At 34.6% G+C, this 25,171-nt stretch overlaps 1 protein-coding gene across 2 annotated transcripts in view; it reads right to left on the bottom strand.

The window, feature by feature from the left end:
* Positions 1–1,084: 1,084 nt before the first annotated feature.
* Positions 1,085–25,171, bottom strand: part of LOC127840977 (uncharacterized) — a 60,701-nt gene continuing 36,614 nt past the window's right edge. The window contains exons 3-4 of one of the 2 annotated variants that reach the window (XR_008030656.1): positions 23,759–23,858; positions 22,199–22,418 (exon numbers count right to left, since the gene is read on the bottom strand). The gene's annotated coding sequence lies outside the window, so the exon portion shown is untranslated. Of the gene's footprint in view, positions 3,724–22,198; positions 22,419–23,758; positions 23,859–25,171 lie in introns of those variants that run through there. The other variant, XR_008030655.1, reaches the window with a different exon arrangement.

The following is a 25,171-nucleotide window of genomic DNA, read 5'->3' as shown; positions in this document are numbered from 1 at the left end:
GACAACAGAAATGTTGCTTTCCACCTTGACATATAGGCCTGGTTTGTTCTCGGGACACGGGACCCAGTTGCGTACATAGATATCCCCTGACAGCCGTCATATTTCAGTCCCTGGCACATTTGTTACACGTCAAGTGACCATAAAACCCTTCTGCAGCGGGTCGGGAAGTCCCAAGGCAAGCTAAAGTTGTTGACAGAGCTCATACGTCGCGCGTGCATGTTGACTCAACTCCATAAGCGCGGGATAAACTAAATAAGTTTAATATTGCGATTTCCCGCCATTTTTGTCTATATTTATCAGCATGATGCATGAAATTCAGTAATCATCGTACATTATTATGCAATGTCAACGTATTTATTTACCAGACGAGGGTTTGAAGATCGTGGAGGGTTTCACATTTCTGAGTGAAATACTTTTCTTTATGAATACAACGCGAGTTTAGTTCCACTATTTCGCAATGTGCACGTATTTATTTACTACACTAATGGTTTCATACGATAATAACACTTTAAATATTTGAAGGAAAGTTGTTGCTGCCCATTCAAGAAAGTTGACAAATTCGTAACGTCATATTGATACCACGGACCGAGTGTTTGCACGTGACACATTGGTGAGCTGATCATTACATCGAGACTACTTGATATGTAGGCAGAGACCGACCAACTGTTGAACAAAAAACTTATAAAGAGTTAAATATAGACATTTGCATTTAATAACAAATAATAGTATGTTTCTGTGTTCTCCTTTCAAACATTTAACCCATTTATGTCTAGCGTCTTGAAAAAAAGCCTTGGCAAACAGCGTAGACCCAGATGAGACGCCGCATGATGCAGCGTCTCATCAGGGTCTGCGCTGATTGCTTAAAGGAATTTCTGTAAGAAATATTCTAAATAGAGAAATAAAAATACTAGACATCCCTAATTTTGGAAATAAATCGATCCAATTCAGAAGGGTGGGAGAGTCCACTAGGCATAAATGGATTAAACAAAACACAGAAGCCACTGATGCGCTATGTGTATCTATTGCATTTAATCTCCGCGCAATATCAAACAAAAACACATGCACCAAAACAAGAACATATAAATAAAAACAACACTTTTATTTCGTTTTAGAACAGAAACACCAACTTTGCCCATGGTTCAGGTAATGTTGCAACTACATGTAATACCACAATATGTGCTATTCATGCATATTGCAATTGATTGATTGTTTAAAAACTTTTCATAGCAAATTACATATTTCACAAATATGTACGAGCCACGCTCTCACAATCGGTACCCCTCGCAAATTATCATTAATCCGATGTTTGACGGAAAGGGCCGAGAATGTGTGATTGGCGCTCTCAGTAAACTGGGCTCAATGCCTATGCGTAGTGTTTTCCCAGATTAGCCCGTGCAGTCCGACATGTAATCAGGGATGACAATTTTAGCCTTGACTCAATTTTCATTTAGAAGAGACCACCTTTCAACGAAAAGTTTCCTAGTATCTGAACAAATCGTCCCAGATAAGCCTGTGCGGACGGAACATTGAACACTGAATATAATGTGTTAATCATCAGATTGGATGTAGTAATTTTACAGGAATAACATTGTTATATGAGGTGCCTCCTGGAAAAAGCGGACTTAAACTATAATCCCAGCCTGTGCAGACTGAATAGGCTAATCTGGGACACTTTACGCACATGCATTAAACCCCCTTTTCACAGAGCATGCCCCATATAATTATTACAGAAACAAAATGTAACAAAAGAATCAAGAGGCCTGTTTTTTTATCCTTGTTGAGTATCCCAATCATCCACCCACTTGCATCCTGAATTTTCATAACCATACTGTCAAACCACCATAAAATGGAGTAGAATTTATTACAACAATAAACCAGGGTATGTAAAACAATTTTAACATAAAGCAAGGCATAAAGAGCTGTTACTTTCTTTGAACATAAAACATTCATATTACCAAACATGAACTAAAATTGAAACAAAAACTACAATAAAATGCTTCTTTTTATCATTTTATGAATTTCATTAAAAGAAAATAAATAACAACAAACTACAGCAATGTGCAATATGTTTCACAATATTACATAAAAATGATGTAAAATGTTCATATATATATAAATGTTATTGTATAATCATATATGAATGTCACATTTCTTGAACAAGGAAAAAACAGGTAGCATTTGGAGATTATATTGCAGTGTTTAAAGTAGGATGTGAAAAAAATAAAACAGAATAATTAAAAAAAATGAGTATTACTCTAAACTTAATTCAGGCAAAAGCTTTGTGTTGCTATGTCTAATAAAGCTGCATTTTCCTGGTAAGTAAAACTAATATTTAATTAAGAAATGTGGACTTTCACAATATTTATAACTAAACAACACAAATAAAAGATAGAAAGAAACGTTTACAATATTGTCCATTGACTGGTAATTGCACCAAGAAACAGAAATTATCACGTGTGTGCTACACGATCGTCACATAATATCAGCAAATCAGGGCGACGGTAAAACGCTCGGGGACAGGTAAACTTTCGCCCATCAAGTATAAGCTTTCACAACATTATGACAGTTATCTTATATTTATCCTTAAACGGTTACTTATCAACAGCAAAGCTTTTAAAGCACAGGAAATTGAGTAATTTAAATACGGTCACTCTATCCATGTAAACAAGACGCAGCAGATAAAGAATTCATTCATAAAACTGCTTGACACGTTATGTGAATATGGAAAGTATCTATTTAAATGCAGGAGTGTCCTGTTAAATCCTTATTCAGATTCAAATTTTATAGTCATAATTTGAGGAGTTTATTTAAAGGGAGTTTAATGGTTTGAAATTTCAACAAGTTAGGTCATTAAACCACATACAGTATGTCAAATATATTTTATTGAGACTTCCTTTTATAATTTATCAAATATTAAGGGAAGCATGAGCATCATATTTACAACAAAAAGGAAGATAATGACAGACTAAACCGCAACCTATGGGATCCATAGCATTCAAAATAGTGACTGAACAAAATATGAGCATGCTCTGGAAAAATGGGGCTTAATGCATATTCATTATTAATGAAAACTCTTCTTAACCCTTTCAGTGCTGGAACCGAATTTTGAAGGCCTTTGCAAACAGTTTTGATCCAGATGAGACGCCACAGAACATGGCGTCTCATCAGAATCCAAACTGTTTGCTATTCTGATAGTATTCTTGGAAAAAAAATCGAAGAAAAGGCTAATTTTAGAAATTCAGCAGACGACATTTTAGCAGAAGACAAATTTCCCAGCATTCAAAGGGTTAAAGTACAAGCGCATCAAGGACATTACTTTCTTTATATGCATTTTTTAAAATGGAATTGTCCTTCAAACGAGAATGAAGTTAAGGAGGAAAGTATTGTAATGCACATTAAGCCCAGATTTCCAAGAGCATGGCTAATATATATGACAGAACCACCAACATTGCGCAGAGAATACAATATGTCTACACAAATCACATAATTAAGCAGTAAATGTAAAAATGTGTGCAGTCAAACACATTGGTAACAATAATTGATCAACACACAAGTGAAACATAACTACTTTTTTAAAGTCCAGCAGAAATTTACAAAATTAAATGATAAATGTAACTTCACATTTAATTGGTTATTCTTTATAATGATGAATGTACAAAAGAAGAGGCTGAAATCTAGAAGTCAGGTCTTGCTTCGAAAATAACCGCATGATGCATTGCAGAGCTGAAATGTATAAATCATATATGGGCTGTGCTCTGTGAAAAAGAGGTTAAATGCATGTGCATAAAGTTTCATCCCAGATTAGCCTGTGCAGTCCGCATAGGCTAATCAGGGAAGACACTTTCCGTTTTTATATTTTCTGTTTAAATAAAATCTCTAAGCAAAAATCCAGTTTAGGTGGAAAGTGTTGTCCCTGATCAGCCTGTGCGGACTTCACAGGCTATTCTTGGACGACATTTTACTCACATGCATTAAACCCTCTTTTCACAGAGCATGGCTCATATGTATAATGTGTGAGAGGACAAATATGCCCCAACAATCTGTATAACGTGTGAGAGGCCAAATATGCCCCAACAATCTGTATAATGTGTGAGCGGACAAATATGCCCCAACAATCTGTATAATGTGTGAGAGGACAAATATGCCCCAACAATCTTTCAGTGGACACATGTATAATGTGTGAGAGGACAAATATGCCCCAAGAATCTTTCAGTGGACACATGTATAATGTGTGAGAGGACAATCTGCCCCAACAATCTTTCAGTGGACACATGCACATTTTTACACAACATATTCAACATGAAAATAAATAGATTTAGTTTTTCCAAATTTGTTATTAATTTAGTTATAAAAATGCATTTAATAGATACTGTTACACAACAAACAAACAAAAGAAACATCAAGTATTTTAATGCAAACATTTTCTACACAAAAGAAAGCTTTTAAAGATAACAATCTTCTTAGAAATGCATTCACAGCTATAATGAAAATTATGCTAAGCACATACTAGTAAATGGAGAAATCAAATTTGAAGACTGTTGGACAACATGAAACTGTGATTGGGAAGATAATCAAACAAACAGACAACTTTAAACACAGGCAAAACATGGAACCACACGAAATAAGCCACACAAAAACAAACATTTGAAATTTACAAAAATGGACTAAGTACACTAGACTCAGATGAGAGTATTTGCAAGGGGACAATGGCAAAATCACACTTGACCCCTAGGGTCTTTTCAAGTGTTTATCAGGGCATTAAAGTTCAATTCACACATGGGACCAGATTTACCCAATGACTGTAGATCAAACCTATGGCCAGTTTTTCAGGGCTTTAGGGCTTTATAGCAGGAAGGGGCCAGTTTTCAGCCAGTTTAACTACCGGTCAGCCTGTCAGAGTATGCTCACATGAGGCCAATCCGCCTGAAATTTAGATAAAATTATTAAATGTATTTCCTTTTGAAAGGCTTTGAAGTGGAGAGGACTTCTGTAAATCTGTGAAATTAATTTAATGCCCTGTCTGTTGAAAGTAAAATATATTACAGTTTCCTTTTCCAGTTTCCTGTAAGAACAGACAATATCAGGCACCGGATGCCCATATTTTTTTAAAATCAAAGAGAAACCTTGTGGTGCATGCAGATGGGTATTTCAGCAATACAATGTACAAGGTCAAGGTCTTCAATTCCATAGAAATAAAACATTATAAGACATTGAGTATTAAAGTATAAATTAACTATTATATTGATGCCCTTACCATATATCCCATCATTGTTTGATATAACATTAACTGATAATGTTATATTCCTTGATTATATCTTATTCTCCTGGGGCAAGTGAGTTGCATTCTACAACCAAAAAAAATGATCCCTGTGGTATATTCTGCAACAACCCATGGGGGTTCGATCTAGCAAACTTGACTAAAACACATTAGTACTATAATTTGTTATCAAAGTTCATCAAAATGTTAATTATCAGTTAATTTGGTTTTCAATTCCCATTTATAAGCATAATTATTTAACAACATATGTGACATCAATGGATTATTCATTAGCTGTTTAGGTATAAAGCAGAGGTCATTTTGAATTGTTTTGGTGTGTTGATGTCACAAAAACTAATGTGTTTATGTCTAAAGCATTGGTTATTACTGCAACAACCAACACTTATCCAAAAGTTAGTTCTTTAATATTTAATTGCCTATAGGGAATCAACATTTAACCCTTTGCATGCTGGGAAATTTGTCGTCTGCTAAAATGTCGTCTGCAGAATTTCTAAAATTAGCATTTTCTTCGATTTTTTTCAAAGAATACTATCAGAATAGCAAACAGTTTGGATCCTGATGAGACGCCACGTTTTGTGGCGTCTCATCTGGATCCAAACTGTTTGCAAAGGTCTTTAAAATTCGGTTCCCGCACTGAAAGGGTTAATTCAGCCTTACTACAATCGTACAATCATTTGAACAAAATGGGTTTCAACCAGATGAGACTTACTATTGCACATTCAAGTTTTGATACAATGATCATGTGCAAACATTTATTATTAACTAAAATTTAAGACAAAATAACAGTACAAATTGTTCAACTATTTCTTTAAAAAACAAAAGACTGGCAAGCACTTATATAAATCTTTGAACACTTTTATGCACCAATACATATATTCAAACATAAGGTCAACTCATTATAAATGCTTAACTAGTTCACATTAAAAAGGTTTCCCACAACACAAGTCATGCAGGGAATACCATTTCCACTAATTCTTTTATGGTTCAGACATGGCATGACTTTTCCACTAATTCTTTTAGACATGACTTTGATGTTAATAAGTCAATCAACTTTAATTTCATTTCTAAAATGGCTTAAATTAAGACAAAATTAAATTATCAGGCTAAAATGAAAAAAGTAAGCAAGGGAAAACACATTTAAATTGAGTAAACATGAAAAGAAAAAGTGGTCAGCTTAAAATCATATCAGCACTTAGACACCATAAAACACAAGTGCTACAACAAATGGATTACCAGTATTTGCAAGGCAATAAATAGGTTATTTAGGAGGCATCACATAGGTCATTTGTGGGACATAAAATAGGTTATTTGTGAGGCAACAATTAAGTTATTAGTGAGGAAACAAAACGATAATTTGAGCAGCAACCAAAAGATTATTTGTAAATTAAAACAGTTGATATACGAGGCAACAAATAGGTTATTTGTGAGGCAACAAATAGACTAATTGTGAGGCAACACATATATTAATTGTGAGGCAACATATTTATTTTTTGTGAGGCAACACATAGATTCATTGAGAGGCAACAAGTAGGTTATTAGTGTGGTATTTAATAGGTTATTAGTGAGGCAACAAATAGGTTATTTGTAGGAAAGTAAATGGGTTATTAATGAAGCAACAAATTGGTTATTCATGGACATAAAATCATTTTTTGTGAAGCAACAAACAGGTTCATGCGCAAAAATCAATTAATTAATTGTGAGGCAATAAAAAGGTATTTTTTTGGTCCCAATGCTACATCAAGGGTTGATAAGTCCTCTAGTTTTTAACCACTACAATTTTCAGATTTACCAGAGATCCAATATTTAAGCTCTTCTTTAATCCGCACTCAAACACATGGTGGTGATTAAATTTTAAACTGATGTGTCAAATTAAATAGGCAGCCACCATTATGTTCCTGATTTACAGACAGTGATATCAAACACTGTTTCCCAGTCACCCCTGAAGCCCCATGTAATATCTTAAAAAATCAAACGCCTCTGTTTTCACATTTTAAATGATCAGTTAGGGTATTGTTACCAACTTCTGGAAAGTATTAATAAATTTTTAAGTGACAGGGCATGTTTATAAGGGTGCGTGTGCCATAATTTAAGTGCGAAACAATCGGGAGGTTGGTGAGCAGTCGAGGTCTGGCTTTTAGCGGGCTTATCTGTTCATGCTTCTAACCTATCAGTCTGTATCTTTAACATTTCGTTAATTCAAAGAACCCTTAAGTAACACTTGATAAGGTTTCAAAACCCTACAAACTCTGAACTCTTCCAAGGATACAGATTTAACAATCAATAAAACTTAATTTGAACCCCTAAATTATTTGGCAGGTTCTTGGTTTTATGTAAAATAATAATAATACTTGCTTTGCTTATACAGTGATGGTCAGCCCCAAATTAATGGATGCCCAAATTAACCCCTACAAGTCCTTCGTTCAGGCAACACAAAGAAGCAAAAACTTCCTAAAATTTACTAAGTCATCAATAGTTCCAGAGAAAAAAGGCAAGACAGTATTTTTTCACCATTTAAGGAATTGGGTCATTTGATTGGGTAAATTAAACAATAAAAATTGAATAAAATTGGGAAATTGGTGTATCTTATTTTTTGCTAACAAATACATCAAAATTGATAATAAGTGATTTCAATATTATACTTACTATGGTCCAAACCATAGACCGGCATAGATAATTGACTAAATGTTGCATGTTATTTATTTCTGTATTTCTTTTTTGGAAACCTTCAAATGGAAATTTATGAAGTCATTTGGGAAAAATGTATGCTTTTTGGGATTGCAGGGGCCCTTATTTATCTGAACAACTAAAATTTGACAAAAAACACACTACTTGAAAACCCTTTCAGAAGTGTGGCTACACAGCAGTGAACAAAGAATGGTTATAAATCCTTAAAAACTGTCTCAGCTTCCTAGTATTGGGTTCCAACTCGCAATATATACCACCCTGCCAAATGTTCTTAATTCATCACAAATTTCAAACATAAATTCATCATACTTGTTTTGACACATGGCTTACTGTTTTTTTTAGAGAATTTATCGGAGGATTTCACAGCCTTTCTCTGAAGATAAACAAAGACAGGAGTGATTAAAATTATATAAATATATTTTTTTAACATGAGCCTTTCTCTTAACCCTTAAAACTTTAGATACATGTACGTATTTTGACGCTCAGTGTAGTCCCTTAGAACCTTAAATTTAATTACAGACCTTTCTTACAAGATTTAATTTTTAACGGCTGCATTTCCAACCTTAAGATACTGATGAGCAGCAAACATCAAAAAACATGAACAGACTGCAAGTTTAACTCATAGGCTGTTCCTGCTGTTTGAACATAGCCATTTTCACTTAACCCTTTCAGTGCTGGAACCGAATTTTGAAGGCCTTTGCAAACAGTTTGGATCCAGATGAGACGCCACAGGACGTGGCGTCTCATCAGGATCCAAACTGTTTGCTATTCTGATAATATTTTTTGAAAAACATCGAAGAAAATGCTAATTTTAGAAATTCAGCAGACAACATTTTAGCAGACGACAAATTTCTCAGCATGCAAAGGTTAAAGCTTTTGAGTGGGAGAGGGTTAATGCATTTGCATAGTGTTGTCACTGATTAGCCTGTGCAGTCTGTAAAGGCTAATAAGGGACAACACTTTACACTTTAATGATTTTTTTGTTTGAATGAAGTCTCTTCTCATCAAAAATCTAGTCTAGGTGGAAAGTGTTGTCCCTGATTAGCCTGTACAGACAATTTTGCCCAATTTTCTCAGAAGTTCATATATACATTTTATTAATCATAAGGATGCACACTAATTGAGATAATGATTTGAAATTCTTGCGAAGCATCCAAATTGATATTAATTTCTCTATTTTTTGGGTTACAAACTTGGACCAACAGAATTGCAGCATATGGCGGAAGAAAAATGTTATGTCTTCAAAAATTGAAATCCACACATTACTCTTAATTTAGTTTACCTCTTAATTAAAGCACAAGAAACCAATGAGCAGTACATTTTCTTAACTGGGAGCACTCGCTACTAATACATGGGCCAATTCCAAACAACTTGCTGAACACTTTATATTTTCATAGAACACAGTTCCATGGCTAAACCGTGCTGAAGTGCTAAACCATTTGGGGCAGACATCTGTCCTCCACATTCACATCTGCACTTCATCTCTGTCATATCCCATAATTCTACTTCCTGTTTGGACAGCCTCTGCTGCCGAGAAGATTATGAAGAATAAGAGGAAAGGATATACAGCCATCTATAATAAATTCCGTGTCAAAATTAAAAAAAATAAAAAATTGCAGAATTTCGTACTTGAAAGTTGGGCTTAAGAATGGTCTGTTGGTAATCGCTTTACTGTTACATTTTACCCTTTAGCACTTAAGATACATATGTTGACGCATTTGTAGAAAGTAAATTTTAATTAAAGGCATTTCTCACTAGATTTAAATTTGAAAGGCTTCATTTCCAACCCTTTGATACTGATGAGCAGCAAACAGCATAAAACCTGAACAGACTGCGAGTTACTCGCAGGCTGTTCTGGTTTTATGCTGTTTGCACATAGCCATATTTACTTTGCTTCTGAGTGGTAAAGGGTTAAACAAGTTTTTTTAGGGAGATACCCTAGCAATTAAATTCATGTATTAATTGAATTCATAATACCTTATTGTAATTAAATAAAGTTTATACCAAGACCTAATATATGAACGGCGTTCTGGAATAACTGGGCTGAATGTATGTGTAACACTATATGCCCAAACTGGAAGAATATACCGGTACAATATAAAAGACTTCCTTTAACCCATTAATTCCTAGTGAACTCTCCCATCCTTCTAAGTTGGATCAATTTATTTCCAAAATTAGGGATGTCTAGTATATTTATTTCTATATATTTAGAACAATTCTTACAGAAATTCCTTTAAGCAAACAGCGTAGACCCAGATGAGATGCCGCATCATGCGGCGTCTCATCTGGGTTTGCGCTGTTTGCAATGTCCTTTTTCAGGACGCTAGGCATGAATGGGTTAAACAAAAAACAAACACTATAAAAGCGGAAAGTATCCACCCTTATCAGTCTTTATTCACATGCATAAAGCGCTGTTTCCCCATAGCAAGGCTCATTATGATTAATTTAACTCTTTCAGTGCGGGAACCGAATTTTGAAGGCCTTTGCAAACAGTTTGGATCCAGATGAGACGCCACAGAACGTGGCGTCTCATCTGGATCCAAACCGTTTGCTATTCTGATAGTATTCTTTGAAAAAAAATCAAAGAAAATGCTAATTTTAGAAATTCAGCAGACGACATTTTAGCAGACGACAAATTTCCCAGCATGCAAAGGGTTAAACATAGTTAACCCTTTACCACTCAGAGCAAAAGTGAAAATGGCTATGTGCAAACAGCATAAAACCAGAACGTTAAGGTTTAATGCTGTTTGCTGCTCATCAGTATCTAATGGTTGGAAATGGAACCTTTAAAACTTGGATCCTGTCAGAATGGCCTTTATTAAATTTAACTTTGTAAGTGACTACAAATGCATCAAAATACATACATAACCGGTAAAGGGTTTATACAAAAACATAATGATATGGTAGAGAAAAGATAGTAAGACTTTTTGAAATCCCCTCCTAGGGCAAAAATTTATCAGTTCTTATTTGCATACAAGTGATTGATTGTGACGCACTGAATGTTCTACATTGACCACATTGTACCAAAGTAAGTGAAAAAGATAATTGACATTGTATAAATTAAATCTGGTATTCCACCCACCCTTAGTTTGCCTCCAGCAATGGATGTGAGTCTATATGTTTAATGTGGTCAACCATTTTTAATGCACTACACTACCTTAATGAGCAACTGACAGCAACCCTGATGACATCAACACAGACACCTATAACAACATACACTATACAAAGGTTGCAACCTATCGAACATATTTTTTTACCTTTATTTACAAATTTACAAGAATTCCAGCTTGAACAATCAGCTATGAGTTTTATGTTTTAAATGCATAATACTCATACCAAAAAATAGGAATTATTGTTTAATAAACACACACGTCACTGGTACAGGAGCCAGCTTTTGCGAATAATAAGCAATAAGCATCACATGTAAGTGTTACGGAAAGATAGGAAGATTATTACATACTATTTTGAAACATGTCAAGTTCACATTTGGTATCAGTAAACTTCTAGGTTAGGTATGAGGATATTATAGTGGGATGGGGATGGCCAAAAGCAACAACAGATAAGTATAAAAGAGTTGTAACAAAGGTAGTTGGTCATTGATGAAAATGTTAAGTCTTCTAAACAAAGAAATAGATCATTTGAAATATTTAAATTCCAAATTTGGTTAAGGTCCAATTAAGTAAGATAATTTGGGTAGCTCGGAAATGAAGCCTCATTTGAAAATGGGTCTAATGTATGTGGCCAATGTAGCTCCAGACAAGCCTTCCCATCTGCACAATCTGATCAGGAGCTACCCTGTCTGCTATTGAGACCAAGAAACCTTTCCATGACTTTAGAACAGACAGAGTAGTTACTGACCAAACTGCTTGGATGTGCAGATCTGGCGCTTCTCTGGCTGCATATGGCATAAGACCCATTTTCGTATGACTCAGCTCAGACACTGATATGCTTTGTGTGTGTCTGTGTGTGTATGGGGGCGCACAGGCTAATCAGAGCCAACACTTTCCGCCTAAACTGAATTTTTACTATGAAAAGACTTTCTTTAAACAAAAACTATCATAAAAGCGGACAGTGTCATCCCTGATTAATCTGGGATGACAGTTTATGCACATGCATTAAACCCCTTTTTCACAGAGTGTGGTTCCCATAAAGATAGTACTGGAGAGAGCCTTCTTAATCTGATCAATAACAAACATTTCATCATTTATATGTATGATATATATAGGATCTGGCACGAGTTGTCATATCATACCGTATTTTATTAAACAAGTTCAGGAATTTTGTTAGTAAGCGAGCCTTTGGCGAGCTTACTAACAAATTTCCTGGACGAGTTTAATAAAATATGGTATGATATGACAACGAGTGTCAGATCTTTTTTATCACATGCTTTTAAATGAGCAAATTAAATAAATATTTACGCAAACATAATTATAAATCCCGAATGTTGTTTACATTTCGTGACGTCATTTGACGTTGCAACGTCATTTCAGCAAAATAACAAAATACGATTGGTCGATAAACATAAACTAAGCCAATGAAAACGCTTTAAAATGTTGTATTACACATGTGTAATATAACAAAATATGTAATGGTTATATTACATGGCAAACAGGATATGGCATGTGATAAAAATACATTTTAAATGTTAAGCCTTTCCATTTATTCAATCTTGTTTATAAACTGATTTACTTCTATTTCAAAACCACAATCTTAAAATTCCAGCCCACAGAGTTGATCCATGGGGCTGCAAATCATCTGACTATTCTTTAAATTGGGCCATAATTATGCCACATTATGAAACAGGCAGAAGATTTTTTTGAGCACATGGCACCTGAATAATGAATTGTTGAATTTATGGAGCTCAACAGGGTATGCATCAACAACAGGTGCTTGATCACATGATTTTCATTAACCCTTTGCATGCTGGGAAATTTGTCGTCTGCTAAAATGTCTTCTGCTGAATTTCTAAAATTAGCATTTTCTTCGATTTTTTTTCCAAAGAATACTATCAGAATAGCAAACAGTTTGGATCCTGATGAGACGCCACGTTTTGTGGCGTCTCATCTGGATCCAAACTGTTTGCAAAGGCCTTTAAAATTCAGTCTCAGTGCTGAGGGGTTAAGGAGTACATGTTTGTTATTTCATATATGTCTGAGGAGATGTTTACAATCAAAACTTCACACCAGACTATTTTATTAGCATTCACTTTTTTTTTCAAATTTTGTTTAATTAAAAAAACAACACTAGCTTTCTTTATCTATTTGTATATATTTATTATACATCCACAATTTCATTCTTTGAATAATGTCACATTTAATTTCACATTGAAAAAAAAAAAATAAATAGCAAAAATGCCTAACCTAGCATTGTCTCAACATAAGACACTCACACAGTCCTTGTATAATTTAGATGTGTTTTGGGAAAACTGGGCATAATGCAGACTGCACAAGCTAATCTGTGACAACAATATACGCAAATGCATTAACCCTTTCCCACTCGGAAGCAAAGTGAAATGGCTATGTGCAAACAACATAAAACCAGAACAGCCTGCGAGTAACTCACAGTCTGTTCAGGTTTTATGCTGCTTGCTGCTCATCAGTATATTACGGTTGGATTAATTAAATTAAACTTTCTGAAGGACTACAAATACGTCAAAATATGTATCTAAGAGGTTAAGGGTTAAAGCCAGTTTTCCCAGAAGTCGTTGCTGAACATTGACCAGATCTCTGGCATGAGGCCTACCTCAACATCCAACCCTCAACAGTTCCTTGTTATTTCCACTTTACAGTCTGGAAGTGGTCTGTATGGAAAACTGGCACCAATTATTGTTCTGACACCTAAATATTGGGATAATAGGTTCTGGCTAGGCCTGCTTAAAGCTTAGCAGATTTTTTTTATGAAAAAATATAACCGCAAGGTGTGGGGTTTATCTGTCTTTCATAAAGTCAGATTTACAACTGTTGTGGTAACTATGAAATATGTACCAGAATTATTGTAAAAAGGTCATTCACAATCAATACATGACCATTCCGAAAAGATGCATGACCATTCCGACAAATGCACTAACATTCCTTGGAAAGGCTCCACCAGTCCAATAAATACTCAACCAGTCAAGAGATTTTCATGACCAGTCCAATAACAAAAGAAAGGCTGGGGTTTACAGTCTATTATGAAGAATGAAGCATCATCTGCCATCTTTCACATTAAAACCCAGATCACTTGCATATAATCATCCAAAAAACTCAGGCAGTATTCTTTGGCTTATTTCCCTCACAGGTACCCATTAATAAACCTGGATGGAGAGGAGCAAGTGTGGCATTAATTTTTTGCTCAGAAAAATTCAGTTCTCTGATCGGTAGTCAAACCAGGGACCTTCAGATTCCTAGACCAGCATCTTACCACTAGACCACGGCTCCCACAAAAGTAAATACATGACCAGTCAAACAATTCATGAACCATCCAGGAAGATACATGTCCAGTCCAAGAAATACATGACCATTCTTGACAAATGCATAATTTCTTACTTGGATCTGTACTTTTCTTTTGCTGCTGCATTAAGTTACTTTAGACAATGGCAACTGTTAACACATTTTTAAATTTTATTTAAAAACGTAATAGAACTAATATTTTAATTTGATGAAAAATATATCAAGAGTATGTCAACAGACGACGATATTGGATTATTCTTCATATTTAAAACCATTAATTGCTTAAAGAAGAAATAGTGCCTTTTAACCTCAGTAATTCTTAACTGATTCTAGAAAAAATTCATACCATCAACGATAAACATTCGGTAAAAACACATTTTTCATCATTAAACAGCAATGCAGACATCATTTGTTAAACTATTATAATATTTCTACAGGAAAGTGGAGAAATTGCGCAACTGCCACACAACCAACGTCACATAGAGCCTCCGTGCCTCATCATTGCTCGTTGGTTTTGGTGGATGGTTCCGCCACATTTGAATCTCGATAAATGTTGGCTCATCTGTTTGCAGTCGACAACTGTTATGCCTATCAATCTCGTAGAGCTTCATACACGCCTGATTGAGATGTTAGAAACGCTATAAAGACGTTCTGTAGACATTTTCATTTCCTATACATATAACACTTATGGTGCTTACATCCTTGACTTTCTGCTGTTAAAATGATTCAGCTGAGTACAAACAGGCAGTACTAAAGCAAGCTAGACCTATCCTATTGTCATTCCAAGATTTTTATTATTTTCCATTTTATCTGTATTGTTCAAACATAAGAATAAAGCTTCCTTTGGAGAAAGAAAATATTGTGTTTTCTTCAAAATGAATAGGAATACATGGGAAGATGATTATGAAAGTAATTTCCAGCACATTTTTGTATTTGAAACAGACATTATGAAATACCACCATTCTAACTCATGATACATAATTCATACAACACAAAAGGCTTTTTAGCGACTGCAAATGTTTTCTTACTTTGGAAAATAGAAGCAGTAATAAAGATAACATTAGTTTATTTTCCCGCTTTAGATTTGTGTAGCAAAGTTTCATAGTACTCATGGCTTCTTATTGTTGTATATTTTTTACCAATACTTTTCTTACCCAAGGAGTCACAAGCATTGAGCTCTCATAAACTTGTTAAAGAAAATGTGATCATACATTTCTAAGAACTTGATGAGGGACTTTAAGCAACAGTTCAGCAGATACAAATCACTTGTACCAGTATGTCTTGGCAGCATCTTGGATACCATATAGTATAAAATAACCTAGTTCTGGGAAAACTGGTCTTAATGCATATGCTTAAAATGTCATCCCAGATTGGCTTGTGCAGTCTGCACAGGCTAATTAGTGACAAAACTTTTCCCAAAACTGGATTTTCATTTAGAAGAAACTTTCTTTTAACACAATTTTTCATGAAAGAAGCGGAAAGTGTCGTCTCTGATTTGCTTGTGATGACTGCACAGGCTAATCTGGGACTTTACAAATATCTTACACACAATCATGCATTTGGCAAAGTTTTGTAAGCTTTTTTGTAAGTCATGAAGACTTACCAGCTAAATTATTTTGCAGAGGTAATTTTACAAACCATTCTTAATTTTTTGCCCTATTAACCAATTTAATGATGATATACCCTTAATCACTGAAACGTAAAACACATTCACCTACTTTAAAAGAAATCTTTGCAAGTTTATGTCACAACAAAGATTGCAATCTTCAGTCATTTGGGACGCAGTTAACAGTGCCACATGAGCGAACAAACAGTTACTGTAAGCATACAGGTGATAATGGTACCTAAATAAACAATTATGTAAAACAATTTAGTGAGTAAATTGTACGAATTTATCCATAAAATTGCAATTTCAATACAATTTCAGTGACATAAAAGTAGCATAGATTGTTTAAGACATCCAGGTGTAAAATTTCAAAGTATTATGAACCTATAAAATAATTTTAGGACATCAACTAAAGTTTTTACAAACATCACAAAGATGAAAAATTATAGACATAGTGAAGCTACATATATTACATGTAACTTCAAACTTTGATACCAGGAACAAACATTGAAATATAATTGTCAAATCAACTTTTCGGGACTGATGAGGATATTTTGTGTTTCTTTTGTAATTGAAAATATGCATATGTAATCACACTATTGTTAGCACAACACAAGTTGAAACAAAAGGAAGAAATTGCACGTTATCTCTTTGAAAACCCAATATTTTACAATAGAGATTATCAATCATCAAGTGTAACTTGACAATATCTTGAAATTGTTGATGCCATAGATGAAGATCTGGTTCACCACACCTGTCTACCACTGCATCATCTTGCAAGTGTCCACTACTGATTGGGTTTTCTATCAAAGCACTGCTGGCAACTCCTAACGAATTGGGTAAACGAAATGAGCCCCAGTGCAGACATTGGGAAAACTGGGCTTGATGCCAATGCCTAAAGTATCATCCCAGATAAGCCTGTACAGTCCTTTTATACATGTGTTTATTGTAAACAATTTGTATGCTTGAATGATTTGCCTATGTTTGAAAACATGATTGCTTTTATACAATAATTTAATTTGGGTGTGAAGTTATTAAATACGTATCTAAGTGGTATAGGGTTAAGCAACCGGGCTCAGACAGTGCCTCCAACTGCAAGTCAGAGGTAGGATCAGTTCACTGTTGTTAAATATGTAAACCAATAAATCATCTGTTAAATAAGCAAAGCAAAACAACCATGACAGAACTGCCCATCAGCGCAGCAATAAAACAGACAAACGCTCTTTAATCGTCTCCTGGTCAACAAAAGCTTTTAAACAGTTGCTGCACCTTCATTAAATATGCATAAGAATTTTGTAGACCCCTTGTCCACTCATTAAGGAATCACAAACCTGCTGACAGAGACAAATTTACTGTCAAAATATTATATCTTCCACAAAGTAGTGGTCAGTACTCTAGTTAGAAGGTTTAATTGGGGACATTTAAGGAAACTTTGATACGCTTGTAGCCATTAAAGTCAAGGATGTTCAAATCAGCTCTTCAGAGGGACTCCTTGGAGGTTAAAAAGGACCTGTTACACTAATGATAGCTCTTCAGTTCAGGAGGTCCAAATGGATGTCCAACATGCTAGTAAAAACATGGCTAACTACATAAATGCACACTGTACCATGTTTTCATCTTGAAATAGGAGACCATTGAGGGCCAGTATTCAATAAAGCTCAACAGGTTTCAATGGCTGTTGACCCAATATGGCAATTGGCTTTTCAAATGATAGCTATCAATATATCTTGTTTAAGAAAGACAGATGGTCAAGAATGTTCAGAAAATGAGGCTTTATGTGGGGTGGTTCTAGAGCAAATTAAATTATATTGAACACAATCATAAATGTGGTGCCTGTCAAAATTAATCTATTTTGTATTATCAAATGTAGACTGTTCATTAATTCATTGTCTAATTAATATCTTGTCCTGTACTCAACATACAAACAAACAAATAGTCAAAAGGAAAGCTAATACTTGTATAACATAAATAGCACCATGTGTGGACTGCTCAGGCTAATCTGGGACGACACTTTCTGATTTTAAGATATTTTTCGTTTAAAGGAAGTCCTTTTTTTAGCAGTTAATGAGGAAAGTGTCGTCCCTGATTAGCCTGTGTGGACTGCACAGGCTAGTCTAGTGGGACAGCAAAGCGCAGTATTTTCAGAACGCTTCTCATATGTGAGAATACAATGGATACTTCATTGACACCTGGATAAAACGCTGTCCATCAAATTAAGGCACTATTTTCTACATGATGATATAAGACAGCTGCCAAATGCAGATCTATGACCTGGTATGATTGTGACACCTCAAAGTAATGTCTTTATATGGACTAAGAGTGTAATACATTGCACAGACAAAGCGCTATATGATCCACAAAATTGTAAATTATCATACATTATCATACATAATATGTATATTTTTTAAATTATAAATCCTTCAAAAGATAACACGCTATATTATCCCCACAATTGTACCTGTAAATCCTCATATATTATCATAATTAAATAAAATATATTTATTTATATCATTATATGACACTGACACATGGTTTATGACGTCATTAATTGAACTTGTTACCCACTTCAGAATGAATTTTTATAAATGAATAAGGTTGCAGTCAACATCATCGACGAATGTTCGAGCTGCGGCATGGAGCAAAGTAAAACAAGTATCTAGTTTTCATGTTTGCAAAAAATAACTGCATTTTTCCAACATGGCAGAATCCAAATTATTTACAGATTAACAGTGTTTATTGGAAATTAAACAACTCTTTACATGTATGTTTATACAAGTATTTTATTTAATTCCATGTATAAGAACTCCAAATAATTGTTTATAGTCCAATAAGCTTATACGTTAAAACGAATTTATTAAGTTACCATATACCCAAAATAAAAGAAGACAATAATTTCTTTCTAAAGTCTGACTATTTATTCATTTTTTTTTTAATCTAGAATTTTGCAACAGAAAAGAGCAGTTGAAAAAGTGGGCAAAATTTCTAACAGTTTCATAAACTTTACCTGACATATCTAGCAGCTCATAAATAGCTCAGATGCCAGTACCCTGAAGCTACCCCACCACAGGAGTATTTGCAGAGCCATTGTCACATTCTCCATAATCTACTCTCATCTCCACTGAAGTGGTACCCATTTCCTGTGTGAAGGACATTTATAAATATTAATAAAAAGTAAAACACCTTGGTGACAAAATTGACAAATTACCATAAATGTTTTTACCATGCCACAAATTGTCCGCTTTGAAAGTACAGTGACTGCTGTGTTTTTTTAAATAAAGTTATTGCTACCTGTGGACAAATGCCATTCCCAGATGTCCAGCAATCTTCATCTTCATAAATGACAGGCCCTTTTTTTCACCATGTCTGGAATGGGGCTGAGGCCCTTTGGATTTGGAAAACAATCCTGTCCTTTTGACTACTGGTAAATTTTGGAAAACGGTGTTTTTGCATACAAATACTTACAAAATTATAATTATTGTTTTTAAAATATTATATTACCCATTTGGTGCAAAAACATACCATGTGACATTGGAATTAGAAGGCACATGGCATATTTTTGCTCTAATGTGGCGATATTTACTTAGGCAGTATGAACTAAATGTTGATATTAAAAAAAAAAAATTTTTATTTGTTGAAACCTTCAATTAGGACTGGGAAAGGAAACACTTGCATGATTGGGACTGTGGCCAAATTTCAGACCCAAATTTGACCAAAACTCCAGTGCACTCTTCCAGTCCTTCTGCTAATGGTGATTATTGTTGGTTTCTTCAACGTCATGCAGGAATATATAACGCAGTTGAAATAAGGCCCTTATTGATCATTTTGTGATTGCTTTTCAACTGGTTTCTTAACTGAACTTTGGTTAAAATTAGTTAGAACTATTCTATGAAAAAAACAAAACATATATAAGCTGCTCGCTGGGAAAACAGGGCTTAAGACATGTGAAAAAATTATCTGTTTAAAAAAAAATGTGTTTAAAGAAAATCTCTTCTAAAAGAAAATCCTGTCCAAGTATAAAGTGTTGTCCCAGAAAAGCCTGTTTGGACTACACATGCTATTCTGGGAAGAAACTTTTTGCAAATGCATTAAGCCTATTTTTGCATGATCAAGGTTCATATGTAAAGTGTCCCTCTCCCACATAGAAGCAAAGTGAAAATGGCTATGTGCAAACAGCAAAAAAACAGAACTGCCTGCATTTAACTCGCTGTCTGTTCAGGTTTTATGCTGATTGCTGCCCATCAGTACCAAAGGTTTGGTGATGAAGCCTTAGAACCTTGAATCTAGTGAAAGATCTTATATTAAATGTAACTTTCTAAGGGACTACAAATGTGTGAAAATACGTATCTAAGTGAGAAAGGGTATGACTGAGCTTTAACCCATTGCATGCTGGGAAATTTGTCGTCTGCTAAAATGTTGACTGCAGAATTTCTAAAATTAGCATTTTCTTCAATTTTTTTCAAAGAATACTATCAGGATAGCAAACAGTTTGGATCCTGATGAGACGCCACATTCTGTGGCGTCTCATCTGGATCCAAACTGTTTGCAAAGGCCTTCAAAATTCGGTTCCCGCACTGAAAGGGTTAAAAGATGAAATAAGCATGAAACATTTGTTCAACCTCAACACTTTCAAGAGAATAGGACTTGGAAAGAAACTTTTTAATCTTCCTTAAAACAAATCAAAGAAATAATAATTTCTGTAGACAATCTTCCTTTTCTTAAAGACATTCTTTTACACGCAAAGGTATAGAAGTTCCCCTTCAAAAAAATTACTAGTACTAGTTTATTGCAATTTCTTGGAGGAACATTTTTATCTGGCACAATTATGTCAATTAAATGTCATGAAAATATATACAGGCACATAACTGTTCTGTATATCGGTCAGTTCAGCTTGTGCATGTTCTAATATTCATTTGAACTATCAGATTCATAAGATTTGGATAATGAAGTTAATATATAAACTGTTTGACTTTGCAGAAAGTCTAGCTTGCAATAATCACACCAATTTTAAGGTTTAAAAACCTTAAATCATTATGTAATATAAATCTAACAAAAAAACACACACATCAGAAATACCCAGAAAAACAATCATGATTAAGTATTATCATTTTTATCTTTATTTTTACCGTAACACAAGGTCTGGTGCCATAGTTTGTCATAAATGTAAATTTGAAAATGCATAATCAATATCAGATTTCACCTTAAAGAAGATTAAAATGCAAATGTTCTCCTTAAAATATGAAAAATCTCCCTTACTCCATAAAAAGGTGTTACTATCATGTTACATTTAATCTACTGACAGGCAAGTAATACTTGTTTTCACCTTAAACAACTATTATGGAAGGGGCTCATTTTCACATCCTGTGCTATTTAGAATTAACACCTGTAGAAGAAGTATGACATGCAAGTGCTACCCCAATTATGTCCACATCATTTCGCAATTTTCATGACATTGTAATTTTTGTGTGAGAAGGGAGCAGTTATTTTCTGAAGCAGTAACTCTCTCACAGGAAGACTGTATCACATGACAAAGTAAATGATCACTCATAACAATAACTTCTTCATTGGTCTGAAGTCCCCATCACTTCTTTTTTTGTAGAAGCTTTGGGGACTATTTAGTATTGTAATGCTGATATGACCCAATTAAAGTCCCATTAACACATATGATCTGTATGATTCGATTTGGGAAGACATAGAGTGATGGAAAGGATTGATAGGGTTTCAGGCTTTATTCCCCTATTGGAAACAGGTGAAATCCAAAAAAGCACACTTGTATTACAATGAGAAGCAAAGAGGATTCACATTAATGTATCATTTCCTGTTGAAGTTCAAATCACACAATACCAATTATTTGAATGTCCTTGGGGAGATACAAATCAAACCATAGAACACATGTGAAACAGACATAATAATTTGTCTCTTTTTATCAACAACACATTATAACCTTTTTTAGAAACAAGCAACAGTTTGCATGTCCTTGGGGACATGCAAATCAAACTATTGGACAAAATGTTTCCAGAGATTTAAAGTGTTTTTTAAAATCAACACATGACAATTTTTTTTTAAAGAAAAAACACAGGTTTGCATTTCTATGCAGTCATAACCAAAAAAATGGATGGACAAAGATAATTAAACAAAAGCATTTTTGTACCACAACAGCTACTGTTTTTACTGTTTAAATTGAGCAAGTGCAATGAATCAGCTTAAGGAAAACAAATGCTAGATACACAATTGTATTGTTCTGATGTTCTGTCATTGTTTTCCAACACAAAAAGACCATGCAGCCCGGCCAACTGTCTGCTGATGGCAATGAAGCACAGTCAAAGAGAATTTCAAACCTCTTTCTCCATATCCGCCCCATCAAACACCATAGATGAAACTTTGTCTTTGTTCTTCTCAAAACATTAGACCCATTGTCTTTTATCTCCAAAATCAGAGGACCAGAGTAAGTTTACTAATTAGTTAAACCCACCAGAAATAATAAAGATAAGCCCCTCTTCCTGATGTTAAAACTGATTTGAACTTTGTTGTATTTGTTATTTAACTGGTTGAATGGACATCCTTGTAAACACAGCAGTGAATGAACTTAAGATTCTTGTCTGGGGAGTACTTTCAGATTTCCTGAACAGGATGGGGTTTGTAAACATGCTTTCTTTGAAGGCTGTGCTACAATGCTTTGTACCTTATTAAATTGTCTGCAAGTACCAAACCTATATAGCTTGCCTTGACACATGGAAACATATCCTGCTGAAAAAAGTATGTGAACATAAGTGGATTAGAAGTGAACTTTTGAAGACCTACAGCCTCCTGTTGTATGTTCATTAAATTGGTCCTTGACCTGCTGTACTTTGATTGCATTGGTCTTTTTTGTCCCCTACCGGTTTTACCGGAGGGGACTTATGGTTTGCGCTCTGTGTGTCCGTTAGTCTGTCATACTTTTCTGGATCCTACGATAACTTAAAAAAAGTTCTTCATATTTTCTCATGACACTTGAAACATGGACAGATGGCAATATGAAGATTATGCATGTCACTTCATTTTGTTCCTACGTCAAAAATTATGGTTTCTATGGCAACAAATAGACTAGAAATACTGCTGAAAATGGTGGATCCTGCACACTTTTCTGGATCCTGCGATAACTTTAAAAGTTTTTCATATTTTTTTCATGAAACTTCAAACATGGATAGATGGCAATATGGACATTATGCACGTCATTTCATTTTCTTCCTAAACAAAAAATTCTATGGCAACAAATAAAAAAAATCTGACAATGGTGGAGCCGGTAGGGTACATAATTACATTGCTTGGCAATAGTCTTGTTTCTACTGTATTGTTAATGCATTGGTCTTTTTTCTACTGTTTTGTTAATGCATTGGTATTTTATTGCTTTATTGTTTATGCATTGTTGCTTTTTTCTGCTGTATTTCTAAACATAAGTCTTTCTGCTTTTACTGTATTTTTGACATAGATTGTTTCCAATGGTGTTGACCCATTCTGCTATATTATCATTGGTCTATCTAATGATGACAGATATTGACATGTTCTTCAGTAATTTACTTTCATAACTTGTCCTACTCTGCAGTATTTTCATAGGCCTTTCTGAAAATGTTGACCTATTATGCAGTATTTTTAATACATTGTTATTTCTGATGATGTTGACCTATTATAATACACAGTGTTGATATATTATATAATCCAGGCTCCAACAGCTTCTGCCAATATGGGCTCTCTGGTTAGCGCAGGGGTTGGTACATAGTGTCTCACCTAGGTGATTGTGGTTCAATGCCTGTTCCCATAAGCAAGTGAGTTTGGTTGGTGGTCACCATTCCAGAGAGGTGGGGCTTTCTCTGGATGCTACGGCTTCCTACCACAACACAAGACAACACCAAAGTTGAAAACATTTCAGTAACAACTGGACAACTGAAATAGAGATTGCAGCTATAATTCAAAATGTTTCCTAACTTTCTTGAGTCTAGTAAGTTGGTAGCAGTGATGGTACACACTGCAGGTTCATACATAATGCAGTCTCAGGCACGGAGGGACCTCATACAACTTTAAAATACACACAAATACTGCTGTTAATATTTTGGACACCTCTATACAAAAAATCGTAAGTCAACCCCTGCCCAATGCTTAATCAGTCTTTATTGCTTATTTAACAATGTTTACATTAAATCATTACAAAGAGAAATATTAATTGTTTTACAACATATAGAACTGCATCAAACATCACAGTCACTGTAATCATGTTTGTTATTTCTAGTTGCAGACACACTACACTCAGAAGGGCATTTGTGGAAAGCCTACAGCTAAAGGTCAACAGCTACTAAAAACCCTTTACCACTTAGAAACATATTTTGACATGTTTAAAGTCACTAAGAAAGTTACATTATATTAAAAGCCTTTCTTACTTAATTAAAGTTTTAAAGGCTTCATTTCCAACCCTTAATCTCTGATGAGCAACAAACAACATAAAACCTGAACAGACTGCGAGTTACTTGCAGGCTGCTCTGGTTTTATGCTGCTTGCAAAAGCGATTTTCACTTGGCTTCTTATGGCGGAAAGGGTTAACTGACTTTGAATCAAGTCACATGCAGATGGTTTCACTGTATCATTTGATACTAGTTCAAACCAAATACTGAATTCTTGAAACAGCAATAACAAAGGATTTCTTAAACAAAAAAATCACAAAATACAACCTTGCCTTTACCTGAAGACATTATTCGACAAGGAAACAACATGACAACAGCAAAATTGTGTCAAATATTTCATAATTATCAACATTGTTTTTAAGACAAAGATTATATGTGTCTTTGTCTGGAAAAATAGGTGTAAATGCATGTGCTTGTCCCAGATTAGCCTGTGCAGTCCACACAGGCTTATCAGGGACAACACTTTCAGGCTTGGCTGGATTTTTGTTAAGAAGAAACTTCTTTCAAATGAAAAAATCCATAAAATAGTCCTCTCTTAGCCTGTGCACAGGCTAATCTGGGACAATACTTTACAAGCATGCATTAAGCCCAGTTTTCCCAGACCAGACTCATAACATCACTTGATCACAGGCAAACAGGAAACTAATTGATATTAAGTTAATAACTGCAAGCTCTTAATATAATAATTTAGTTACAAAAGAGTATGTGCTTATCTGTACAATGAGCATTCTTCAAGTTTGTTCTT

Source organism: Dreissena polymorpha, chromosome 8 (genome assembly GCF_020536995.1).
Source record: "Dreissena polymorpha isolate Duluth1 chromosome 8, UMN_Dpol_1.0, whole genome shotgun sequence".
In the NCBI taxonomy this organism is placed as follows: domain Eukaryota; kingdom Metazoa; phylum Mollusca; class Bivalvia; order Myida; family Dreissenidae; genus Dreissena; species Dreissena polymorpha.
The sequence above is the reverse complement of the archived record's forward strand: the minus strand, read 5'-3'. Positions and strand labels throughout refer to the sequence as shown.